Here is a 13,191-nt window from a genome sequence, read left to right as displayed (position 1 = left end):
AACTTTCTGCTCCAGGAAAGGCACCTTTATTTCAAACAGAAATGACAAAATAGTTGTCATGTGTTAGTTGTTTTTTTCTTTTATCCCAGACAATAGTTGTAGGTTGTTTTAATTACCTGACATTTTTCGGCAAGCACTCCCGCCTTCATCACAGGTAATTAAAACTACCTACAACTAACATCTGGGATAAAAGAAAAAAAACAACTAATTTATAAGTGTAGAAAAATGAACTCAATACAACCAGTTCTAATGTGGTAAACTTTATTTTTTTAGTTTTATTATTTTTTTATTATTATTGAGAGAATACCAGATATTTTCTTTGGTCAACAATCTCCTCAAAAAAGGTAAATCCATCTTCCAGATGGTTGAAACAGAACTTGAATGGCTCCAAGACATTGTAGTTCGTGCTCATCCTCTTCCATCTGCAGGATGCTTGGGAACTCCTACTGCATTACTGCATTAATCCCCCCCCCCCCCCCCCCCCCCCCCCCCAGCCCTGTCCGAGGCTTTTGTGCAGTCTTGCACAGTCCTTTTACCAAAACTGTTCATTGGAAAAGAGAAAGAAAAGAGCTATTTGAATATTACATAAGTAAAATAAAAATGATGCTTTGTTAATTTTATACTTGATTTTTCTTTTCAGGCATTGCATTAAACTAGGTATATAAACAATCTTACCATTTTTTTCCCGTCATATCTTTTTGGAGTGGGCCACCACTAACTTGAAGGAGCTGTGGTTGCACCTCTTCCTAAAAATAAATCAGTGAATAAAGGGGGACATGTTCAAAAGTGCATCAGAGTAATGGACACTAAAAAGTCTTTAAAAGCTGACCTCAGCAATCATATTCAAATTTCACTTCTGTAGCTGATAGACTGGTGGCACTTCACCCTGCAGTAATGCTTTTGCCTTATCTGTCCAATGGGCAAACTCTTTCCTGTGGCTCACCTAAGTTGAAAAAATACAAAAATAAGTATTCCACATTTTCCAACAAAGAATTAAGGTATTGTGCACCTACTTTCCTATGAATGCCATATCAACAGTTTCAAAGACTTATACCATGCACCCAAGTTTGAAATTGTCCGCTAGCAATATACACCACCACTTCCTCAGAGTTGGCATATCAGTCTAACAAAAATTAAAAACAAGTGTAAATAAAGAATAACGACAAGGATATTTTGTAGCCCAATTTGAATGATTCGGTGAACTTCATTTTACAATGGTTAAACTCAAAGAGAGCATCCAGAACAGTGCAAAGAGCATACTACAAATGGATAAATGAATACAAATATAACAGAGGACAAAATTGGACAGTTAAACTCACCTACCATCAACATGAAGATGCCACAGTCCTTCCCCTATGGCTGTCCCGAAAAACCCTAACGTAAGAATTTAACAGAGTCACTTCCTTCAAGTTTTGAATCAATGAATATACACACTTTTACAAATACCTCTATTTCACTTCCAATCCTCTCTTTCCATGTCCCCCTGTTGATTGACTGTCAACGTTTTCTGCAATTGAAAATATAGGTTTATATTAAATACAGTAGTTAAACAATTACAAACGTGTTTCCATGCATAAGAACACCAACCAGTCAGGTTTAAATGATTCATGCAAACAAAACAAGGGCGTAGGTTTGCATAGGGACGGTAGGGACATAACACGACCAACTTTTCAGGATGCTAAAGTTGTCCCCACCAACTTTTGAGCAACCTTATTTGCATTATATTCGTCCCTACCAATGTTGAGACCGGGCCAACGCCCTTGAAACAAAACATTCGCAATTTTAGAGTGGCATTTTAGAATTTTGCTTCAAATGATTGGATGAATCATCTGGAGTGCAATTCTGCTTTAATTGAAGGGGCAACATAAAAGGATCGACTGGAACACACCTTCAAAACCAAACAAGGCTATTCTGGATCATCATGGAAACGCCATGCCAATATGAATGGTTACTGAATTTCATTAGAGATAACAATAGTTCTCTGATCTCAAGATTGGATCTGTTTTTCTTCCCACAAATAATTGGAATTTGGATCATTTAATTTGTTATGATTTGACTGTTCTTTGAAAATGAACCAATGCTCCAAGTTGTAGTTGTTACTAATCAGCCTTACAGGCAAATGCATGTGTGGGTCACATCCTGTAGGCTTTCACTATGTTGCAACAACATAGGGGTCAGCCACAAATATGGTCCTTCCCTGAAAAATACATAATCTATACACACGGACATATGTTATATAAATAAAAACGTACGCAGACACCTACATGAGCCCATACAAGCATTCTGTAGGCTACATAGTTAAAATAATACCCTACACACGCCAAAAAACACTTTTTTATACCTTTGAATGAGCTACTTGTTAGACAAGTTATAAATATGCATTTCATATCTGCAAAAAAACAAACACAAAAAGTTACATTTTACTTAATTGTTCAAGTGACATTATGTTCTTTAGAGAAACTAAATCCTCAAAATTCACAGTTGATTCCATTTCATTGTTCAGGCCAACGTTCCAAAAGTCAGCACGTGTCAATCAAACTTTCTTTTAGACAATCAACACCATTTCTGGCCTCTTTATATTCAAGATTTGCATAAGCTAATGAGAATGTTGATTGGTTAAATAAACAAAGAGTAAATAATCAATTATGTCCAATTGTTAACTAATATAAGGAATAATAAGCCTATCCAGATTTCCACTGAGCACAACATTTGTCTCAGACATAAAAACATACCAGCCGTTCCTGGGCAGGATGAGTTTGAACCGTCCATGAAACTCGGCATGGTCTTATATTGTCACCATTGGTCCTGTCTGCACAGTGGGTTTTACAGTGTTCGATGTCTATCGAAAAAAGTGTTCAGCACAGTCCAAAATCTAAAGTACATTACTATTTATGCTACTTACTTCCATTTGGATCTGTGTGACATCCCTGTATCTGCATGGGAAGACTACCATTTGGGGGTCGTGATTTAGTTTCTTCCCAATGGGGTGGTGATCTTGCAGCTAGTAAAAAAAAACAAAATAATGAAAAAATATATAGCTAAGCAGAGTAACAATATCAAGAAAAAATTACAACCTTGTCCTATTTGGATCATGTGACAACATTCAAACTACAAAGGACCAGACAAAACAAATGAAGGCAAAACAACAATACCATACAACAACAAAAACAGCGAGCTGCGAATTGCAGGCATGTACATAATGAAAAATAAGAGTGCAATATAATGAAAACTACACAAAGAAGACTGTTCATTGTGAAAAAAAAATGTAAAAAGCATTAGCAGCATTAGCTAATTCGCTGCTGAATTCATCAGTACGTATTAAACAATATAGGTAGAGCAAAGTCGCATGCAGTTAGTAAAGGAAGACATTATTTAAATTGCATTAAGAATACTAGATATAAGTACGGTCTTTTCAACTCAGAATAAACACTTCATATTTTCACCGCAAGTGTTGTTTAACTATTTAACATTTTTAAACATGCATACGCTTTTAAAAACTTTTTTTCAGTGCGGCCACTTACCGTGTTTTTTTCGCGAGAGGTGAAATAACGTAACTTGTTTTCGTCGCAAGGGTTGACGACATTTCCGGTCTGAGGGGACTGAGAGCTGCGGTGTTGCGTCATTTCCTGTCTGCGGGATGGGTACTGAGAAGAGCGGCGCAGGGTACTGAGAGAGGCGGGCTGCAGCCAGACTCCTCTCGGTGGAGGCGACGATCAGCTGACTGGAAGAATCTCAGAAAATTAACCATTAAACGGCCAGTGGCCGTCACATCATCCTAGAAGTCTTTTAGTTTGTGGCTCCAAGAGAGAAGTCAGTTGAGAATTTTTTCCTAAGATTCATGAATAAGGCTTCTTGTGGAATGGTTAATTTGATGTGAAATCTTTCAAACTTTAAAACATATTTATATGCAGTACATATAGTATACAGCGTCATTAAAACTATTTGTCTCCTTCCTTCCTGCACTTCACCAAAAATACACCATCCCCACTGTGAAGCATGGTGGTGGCAGCATCATGCTTAGAGATGTTTCTCAGCAGCCGGACCTGGAAGGCTTTTAAAGCTAGACGGCAAAATGAATCCTGCAAAATACACAGAAATCCTGGAGGACAATCTTTTTCAGTCTGCAAGAGAACTACGGCTTGGGAGAAGACTTATTTTCCAGCAAGACAGTGATCCAAAGCGTACTGCAAAACCTACACAGGAATGGTTAAAAAAAAGAACCAGGCGCGTTCTGGCGTGGCCGAGTCATAGCCCAGACCTCAAACCTATAGAGCAGGGGTCTCCATCCGCCGGGCCGCAGACTGGTAACGGTCCGTGGCACATTTGCTACCAGGCCGCACAGGAATAATATTTGATTAACGACAGCATTCTGGCCGAATTAACTTTGGCCTGTGCCCCTGCTTAACACATCAATATCCCTATCTACTCTAGATATAATACTACAGAATAGATCAGAATGTCATCATAGAAATCCATTGATTGGACTGCAAGCAGTACATCTTGTTTTGTATGTATAATATATCTATGTGCACTTGTCCTCCATAATAAGGTATGACTAGGCCACGGGCGCAGCACATATGTTCCCCCACACTAACGAAAATGACTGGAAAACAGACGTCTTTGGAGAGATTTTTTACGGCGAAAAAGGGCACCTGACGAGCCAGAAGATGAGCCTACAACCTCGAAGACCCACGAACTGCAAAGGAGTGGATTCGTGACCCGTTTGTGAAAAAAAGAATAAAGTGATTCGAGCATGTCTGTGCAACAGGAGGATCAGCTTGTAGAAATCACAAATGACGGCGACCTTAAACGTACATTTGAGACAATTTAAGTCATTCCGGAATATCCTGACAGCGCTACGAGAACACTGAAAACCTTGCTACAATTTCCAACATGGCATCTTTGTGAAGCGGGCTTCTTAATTAATGCTTAATGACACGGCGAAGGCGTTAACGGTGAGAGAGCTGTGTGCATCTAACATGGCAGGATGGGTCTGAGGAGACTTTTGGCCATCTACGAACAACCGTATGTTAATATTCCTGTCTTTAAAGAAAGTTTGTAGTGTTTACTTTGGAATCGCTGCCTTCGCGGCCATTTTTAATGTTATGCGCATGCGCAGAACCGTATAGTTGCAATTTTCATGGGTTGCAAATTTTGTCAAAACACTGGTTCATGAAAAAAAAAAACTAAATCACACCCGTCCATGGTGCAAAAAAGGTTGAGGACCCCTGCAGCGCAGCATGACAGAGCTTGAGCAGTTTTGCAAAAAAGAATGGAGTATACTAATATAGCACATTTATCTACATGGTTACCGTGCCCAAAGCACTTTACATAAGCACACATTTACCTTTTCGTGCACACATTCATACACCAATGGTGCTGCTGCCATGCAAGGCACTGCCAACCCATTGGGGGCAAATTAGGGTTCAGTGCCTTGCCCAAGGACACTTCGGCCATGGGCAGTCGTAGTTGGGAATTGGAACTGCTTACAATTCGGTCCCAGGACAACTCAAACTACCAACTGCGCAACGGCCACATCATTGCAGTGGGCAGATGTACATGACTAATTGAGACTTATCCACACAGACTGACTACTGTGATTGCAGCCAAAGACGCATTCATAGAAATACTGACTTGAATGGGGTGAATAATTATGCAAACAATTATTTTCATTTAATATATTTTCATTTCACTGGCATTACAGAAATCTGTTTTCACTTTGACATTCAAGCGTTTTTTTCCAATACATTGTTGTGTTAAAAATGGGGCTTCCAGTAAACACTAGTCAGAACCATCATCTCATATTGGACAAAATTCAGATCCCAGGAGAGGGTAGCCTATCAAAATTGCTCAAAGAGTGCAATGATTATTAATGTAGGTGATCACTGAAGAACCTAGAATGAATATAAATATTTACAGGCAAGGTGAACATTACAGCTGCAATAAGGAACATAAAGCCTCTTCTCACATTTGCCATCCTGATGATCCCAAAGACTCCTGGAGAGGTATTCTGTGGGCTGATGAATCCATAATAGCAGTTGTAAAATAACAGCGTTTGATTGATAGGGGGAAAGGAAGAACAGGCGGCAACATTGAAACGTTTTGGTGCATTGTGTTTTTTCTGGGGCTGCTTGCCACTTCAGAACCTGGACAACTTGTTATGCCAATGGAACAATGAATTTGTTGTTTACTTGAAAATTCTGGAGACCATCATGCGGCTGTTAGTTTGTACCTTTAAGATCAAGCACTCTTTCATTAAGCAACAGGACATATAAGCAAGGCCATCCTTAGGAGGATACAAACAAACAAACAAACAAACAAACAAACAAACAAACAAACAAACAAAAAAAGACAGAGTAGCGAAGTCAATTCCAAACTTAACTCTAATTGAGATGCTGTAAAAAGACCTTGAAGGGATCCACGGATAAAAAGACTTGTAGTTCTGGAAAGATAAATGTTATTTTGAGTTAAAATAATTTGATATGAAAACCCCTCATTATGTTTTCGTTTTTATACAATTTGTAAAATTGGTTTAACTAGTAGGTCGCCATTGTTGTTGACGTCGCAGGGCGGTGACGTCACATGGTTATGCTGCCAGGCTTCCAGAGTATAATTCTAGCTACATAAACATGTCATCTTTTCGACCCTTTCAATTTGAATCCGAGAGGAACATTAATGGGCATGACAGCACTGTCAATATTTCACAACACGAACAGCAAAAGAAAACTGAACAGGAAAGACGGGATGAGATTAGACGAGAGTATGACAAAACAGGTGTTCTGCCAAAATGCCCTACACCGGCAAAACGTCTCCAAGAGGCGAATTTGACACCCAAAGGACTACCGTGCGCTTTCAGCTTGTTTTGTTTAAATGCATACAGACAGAACATACTAAAGATGTTTTAAGAAAAGACTCAAATGTAGTAATGTCAATATGGGGGGTTTAAATCCACTACGTGACTAATGTGGTCAACAGATCAACAAATGGCTTTAAAGCTACCATAAAAAAACACAATGCTTAAAAGTATGAGAGGGAAACACTTGCGAAAAGTATTTTGAGGCAATGAAAAGTTAATAAAAGACTCAATAAAAACACAAATAGTAAGTACTCACCGCTTTTAACCGATGTGCGCATGTGTTGGACGTCTTGCCACGTAGAAGGACTTGCAGAAGACCGGTAGTGTTTGTCTAGTACAGTGGTCTCCAAACTATTCCACATAGGCCGCAGTGGGCGCAGGATTTCATTCCAACAAAACAAGACGACACCTTTGCACCAGTCTGGTGTCTTACAAGTATAATCAGTTGATTGCAGTCAGGTGCTGCTTGTTTTAGTAGAAACTTCATTGGTTAAACTGTCGGTACTCGATCGGTTGGAACAAAAACCAGGATCCACAGCGGCCCTTGAGGACCGGTTTAGAGACCTCTGGTTTAGTGAGTGAAGTTATCATCCCGAGTGTCCATTGCACGCATAAAACATGGCGCCCTCCGTAAGTCAAAACATGTACTAAATATTATAGATTTTTAAATCAATGGCAATATTTTATGTTTCTAATGCCACTTTCCCACTGAAACTAGTGGGTCAACGCGCGTTTTTTCCAAGCCGATGCAACCCACTAGCAATTGGCATTTGGCACCTTTCCCATTGACAAAAAAAAAGCCGTGTCTTTTTTTTTTTCACCCGTCTAACCCCCCACCCCTCCTCAGCCACGCGTAAGGTTACGTGACGTCACCACGCTAAGATGAACGTCAACAAGTGCGACCGAATTCATTCAGTTTAAGGAAGTAAACAATCCAGAGCAACATGGAAGCCTCCTTTCCGTTGTGTTCTCTGTATTCATGCTTTTTACTGCCCTAAAAATGGTCGAAATGCAGCAAAGGATCAACACTCTGCTTGTGCTGAGGCAACGTAGGCGACGTGAACTCTTGTTCTTCTACTAGCTTTGTTGTTAGCATCGACGTAACTACGATTGTGGGGCATGTTAAATGGGAGGCGACTGGCACGTTGTTATGACGCATCACGTAAGAGCCTACGTCACCACGTAGATTAGGGTGTTGACTGTTGACCCGGGGTTTTGCTTTCACACTGCATGACGATCAGAGCCGAGGCGATTTTAACGCAGGTTGCTTGGCGGGTTGATTGACACAGGTCGAGGCGGGTCGCTGCACCTTTCCCACTGCCACCAAAAGCCGATTGTTAGTGGGTTGACATGGGTTTTTTGGCCAGTGGGAAAGGGGTATAATAAAATATTTTAGTAAAAGAGAACAATTATGGCTTGTTAGAGCCTACAAGTCTGAGGTTCCCTTTAAATGAAAGTGCATGCTAAAAAAGCATCCAGTATACAGCAAATGAATTAAAATACTTCTCAAATGAAGACTGGGGCGAAAAAAAAAAAAATCCCCTTTCATTCCTTCATTTTTGCCTTCCTTCCTTCCTTCTTGTGTCTATGCAATTATTCCAGCAATATCGTATGGGAATTTATCCCTGCGGTGTTCCGTGTTGATGAAGAGGATGGAGGTCAAGTGTTAACAATTACTCACCATGTGTTTGGAGCAGCAGGCCATGTTGAGTGAGTGAGGCTGGCACATTAAGAACATACAAATGACGGCTTGTCTTTGTGGTATGAGGGCCCATTTTCTCTCTGCCAGCCCATTTGGCACAGCATCCTTAGGGCGGGTGGTATTTTCTATGACAGGGCTTGACTTACTAACGATGGTGGTATTTAATTTTGTTAAAGGCAGCAGGGATCATGTGTTTGATACGTGCATGGACGGGAAGTGCTTTCTTAAAGGGGCCTTCACTTTTACTCCATGTTTATATGACTTTATGTGCTTTATGGGATATCTTAAAAGAGGCTATTGCACATTTGGAGGATATACTTGCCCCTAGGTGTATTCTTTGTATTGTGACTATATTTTCCACAAATGGCATCCTGTAATGTTTGTTGAGGGAATGAGGCTGCCTCCACTATAAGACAATTAGGAGTAGTCTAACTAGGTGGCAAAACAAACACAAACAATTAGATTTTAGTGTATTTTACCTTACTATACAAGGAAAACAATTTGTCTGTTTTGAGTGTGCAGTATCTTTTATTTTATTTTCGTTTGGCGAAAGAGCCCACTGACAGTCATTGCAGCAAATTTGTGAATTATCGAGTCTTGTGTCTCTCGGTCTTGCAATGTTTCTTCATTAAAAGTGACAGTGAAGCCAGAGGCAGGGGAAGTGTTGGAGCTCTACAGACCTGTCACCACCTTCTCCACAAACCATAATTTAATGCCTGTACTATAATTGAAATAATTCCCTCACTTACTGACAAGGCTGCCAAATGGTGAACCAGAAAAGTGCAGACAGAAGAAATAATGTCGTCCTTCATGACATTTCACACTAAAATGCTTCTTATATTTTAATGCATTAAATGCATAAATTCTCCAACTAATGGTTCGTGGGAGGCAGAGAAGTGGTCCATTCAATTTTGCAGTATGAGGGAGTTTTACGCTTAAAACAAGACCATAATAAATGCCAATAAATCTGTCATCTGTCCATATATTAATAGTCCTAAAAATCTACTTAGTTAATCCCTGAAATAAATCTTTAAAACATATTCAGTACACATGAAATTTGCTTAAAACACACCTGATTTAAAAAAAAAAAAAAAAAAGATTCAAATCACTAAAATACAGTTGTCACAAGTCAACAAAAAAAATCTTATTTATTATTCCTATTTTATAATTTTCACTATAAAAAGACATGATGGAGGTGTGTAAAATTAATCAAAATGCTGAAAGATATACAAATACACATTCAGCTGTAGTGATAATATAACCTTTCAAAAAGCACCTACTGTAAGCTTTGGAAAATATTCTGATATAATTTATTTAGTCAATTAGGATACACTAGAAGGAAAACGTCAAACTACTATAATATCGAGATTGTTTTGCATGTGTCAAAGCCAAAGAATGCAAATTGAGCACACTGGCCTTCAGTTGTGATTTCTAAACCGGATCCTTCTTCCACTCCCACCTACTAAATTTGAAATAAATGTGATTGTGTCCTCACAAGCCCTTTACTGATATTAACACCAACAGTTACTGAGTCAGACTTTCTTGCAGACGGAGCTGATGGCATTACATATATCACTGTAGATTTTAAGAAATCTCTTTGTGTCAGACACATTTCGCTCATGAGATAAATAAGACCAGTCGTGGTGGGACTTACAATGCTTTGAAGGATGCCGTGGCTCCGTTTCCTCGTCTGTGTCTTTTTTTTTTTTTTTGGCTGGTCATCAAATGTTGCTCAGTCAACATTATTATCAAGGATTTGTCACTTAGACCATTGAATACAGTTCTTTAATAAACTGCATTTCATTGATGCATTTTCTTTTATTTTCTGTTCTTCATGTTATTCACTATCGTAATTGTTAAACTTATTCTACTTTGGCAGGTCTATACAGTGAGGAAAATATGTATTTGAACACCCTGCGATTTTGCACGTTCCCCCACTTGGAAATGATGGGTGGGTTTGAAATTTACATGGTAGGTGCTTGTCCACTGTGAGAGACAATCTAAAGAAAAAAAAAATCCAGAAATCACAGTGCATGTTTTTTTTAACAGTTTATTTGTATTACATTGCTACAAATAAGTACTTGAACACCTGTCTATTTACTAGAATTGTGAGCCTCAAAGACCTGTTAGTCGCCTTTAAAGAGCATACGACAGGAGAAAAAAAGTCTTAAATAGCATTATCATGTGAATTAGAATCATATTTTGAGATGATTCGACTATATACAACAATTTAGCAAAGCGCAGATGACGAGAAATTAGTCTTTTAATCTGCCGGTTAGCCACGCCTACAGTTATAGGGCTCGAGCGTCCCCAGCAGGTGGATGACGTCAGCGGGAGACTGGGCTCATCGGTTTTACTATTCAGCCCATTGAGGGGGAATTATTCAGAACGAGGAAAACGCGATGAAGAGAGCTGCAAAATGTCATTGTTTCAGTCTCTCTACTCCAATATTTTTACAGGGTAATCTTTTTATCCAAGTATTTTCCCCAATAGCTAAATAAATGGCTTGAGAAGGACCAGTCAGCCCGTCGAGGGGGAACTATTCACAACGAGGAAAATGCGACGAAGAGAGCTGCAAAATGTCATTGTTTCTGTCTCTTTACGTCAATATTTTTACAGAATATTCATTTTATCCAAGTATTTACCCCAATTGCTAAATAAATGGCATGGTCATGACAAATAACAGCCTTGTGCTAAATGGAATATGAAATAATAAAAATGCACTTATTCAGGACGACATGGCAAAACTACTCCATAATGGTCAAAACTGTCCACTTCACCTTTACTGTCGCACCTCCCGAACGATATTTTATGACACCTAAATTGGACATATGTCATTTCCCCTTCCCGGCTTCGGAGAATGTAAACAAACCAAGAGGCGTGACAGCTAGCCGACATGCTAACCCAAACCGAGTGATGTTTCAAAGTCTTCGAAGCGGAAAATCACACATAACTAGCCCGGATTATTTGACATGACGACTGGGTTGTCGATTGTCTCTGTGGATCGGCAAACTGCCCGGCGGAGAGCAATTCACAGTTCGTTCCCCATAGGAGGGCGGCTGCAGCTGTTGTGCAGCTAACGTGCAGCTAATGTGCATGAGGAGAGCTTTTTACATGCCTATCAATGATCAAACGTAAGTAGTCCTTTATTCAAAGAAAGTTTGTAGTGTTTACTTTGAAATCGCTGTATTCATATTTGACATAATACAAAACAAGATGTTTACTCACTTCCTCGTAAGTCCAATGGTCCCACAGTAGTAGGGCTTGGCCAATATCCACGGTGAATGGGAACCTTTTCAAACTCCAAAAAGGCGCACACGCCTCTCCCTCATACAGAATGATTTGTCTGCAGCCGTTTGGCTGGCGTGATGCAAAAAATAAACGTATTAATCCGCAAAATCAGCTGAATCCTTAGTCCTCATACACAACAGAAGGCTGTATAGTGAAGAGGAGTCCTTCTCCCGTACACGTCACAGCGCCCTCCTCCTCAATGCAAGACCGAAGCCGGAAGTCACTCATTTTCATGGCGCGGGATTAAAAAAAACTAAATAAATATAGCGATCGCTTCCACACACATCCAAGCAGTCCAGATCATTCAGGAGCATAAAATGCCGCGTGTATTATGAAATAAACATGCTTTTTCGTGTCACATGCTCTTTAAAAACAAATAAGTGGAGTAGAGGTTAACTTTTTAAGTCTTACTTTTTGACCTGTTTGAGGCGGTTAGCTGCTTATAAACACCTGTCCACCCCATGCAATAAGGAAGACTCCAATTCCTAACATGGTCAAGACCAAAGAGCTGTCCAAAGACACCAGAGACAGAATTGTGACCTCTACAAGGCTGGACAGGGTTACGGGGCAATTGCCAAGTAGCTTGGTGATATAAGATCCTCCGTTGGAGCACCGTTTTTTAGAAAATGGAAGAAGCTAAACATGACTGTCAAATTCGGACTGGGGCTCCATGCAAGATCTATAACTCGTAGGGTCTCAATGATCCTGGGAATGGTGAGGAATCAGCCAAGAACTACACAGGAGGAGCTTGTCAATGACCTGAAAGGAGCTGGGACCACCATTTCCAAGGTTACTGTTGTTAATACACTAAGACGTCATGGTTTAAAATCATGTTTGGCGCGGAGGGTTTCCCTGCTTAAACCAGCATATGTCCCGGCCTGTTTTAAGTTTGCCTGGGAGAAAGTCATGTCGTCATATGGGATCAAAATGGAGCTTTTTGGTCTTACTTCCACTCATAGTGTTTGGAGGAAGAAGAATGATGAGTACCATCCCAAGAACACCATCCCTGCTGCGAAGCATGAGGGTGGTAGCATCATGCTTTGGGGGTGTTTTTCTGCATATGAGACTAGACGACTGCACTGTATTAAAGAGAGGATGACAAGGGCCCTGTATTGTGAGATTTTGGGGAATAATCTTCTTCCATCAGTTAGAGCATAGAAAATTGGACTGGGTCTTCCAACATGACAATGGCCCGAAGCAGACAGCCAGATTAACGAAGAAGCGTCTTCGTAAAAAGTATATCAAAGTTCTGGAGGGGCCTAGCCAGTCTCCAGACCTAAACCTAAAAGAAAATCTTTGGAGGAAGCTCAAACTCCGTGTTTCTCAGTGACAGCCCAGAAAC

General features: G+C 39.9%; 1 long non-coding RNA gene across 3 annotated transcripts; it reads right to left on the bottom strand.

Moving 5' to 3' along the window:
* Window positions 1–483: 483 nt before the first annotated feature.
* LOC130914823 (uncharacterized) lies at window positions 484–3,692 on the bottom strand. Of its 3 annotated transcripts, XR_009063007.1 has the most exons (10): window positions 3,522–3,690; window positions 3,075–3,108; window positions 2,903–3,001; window positions 2,733–2,839; window positions 1,447–1,507; window positions 1,324–1,374; window positions 1,055–1,123; window positions 830–943; window positions 676–746; window positions 484–541 (listed from the first exon to the last, which is right to left on the bottom strand). It is a non-coding gene; the product is annotated as an uncharacterized LOC130914823 (long non-coding RNA). The 3 variants fall into 3 exon arrangements; XR_009063009.1 differs by lacking the exon at window positions 3,075–3,108 and having other exon boundaries at window positions 1,014–1,123; window positions 3,522–3,692; XR_009063004.1 differs by lacking the exon at window positions 3,075–3,108 and having other exon boundaries at window positions 3,522–3,687.
* Window positions 3,693–13,191: the final 9,499 nt, after the last annotated feature.

The sequence above is a fragment of the Corythoichthys intestinalis genome, chromosome 1, assembly GCF_030265065.1.
Source record: "Corythoichthys intestinalis isolate RoL2023-P3 chromosome 1, ASM3026506v1, whole genome shotgun sequence".
NCBI classification, from domain to species: Eukaryota; Metazoa; Chordata; class Actinopteri; order Syngnathiformes; family Syngnathidae; genus Corythoichthys; species Corythoichthys intestinalis.
This window is presented reverse-complemented; position numbering and strand designations above follow the sequence as displayed.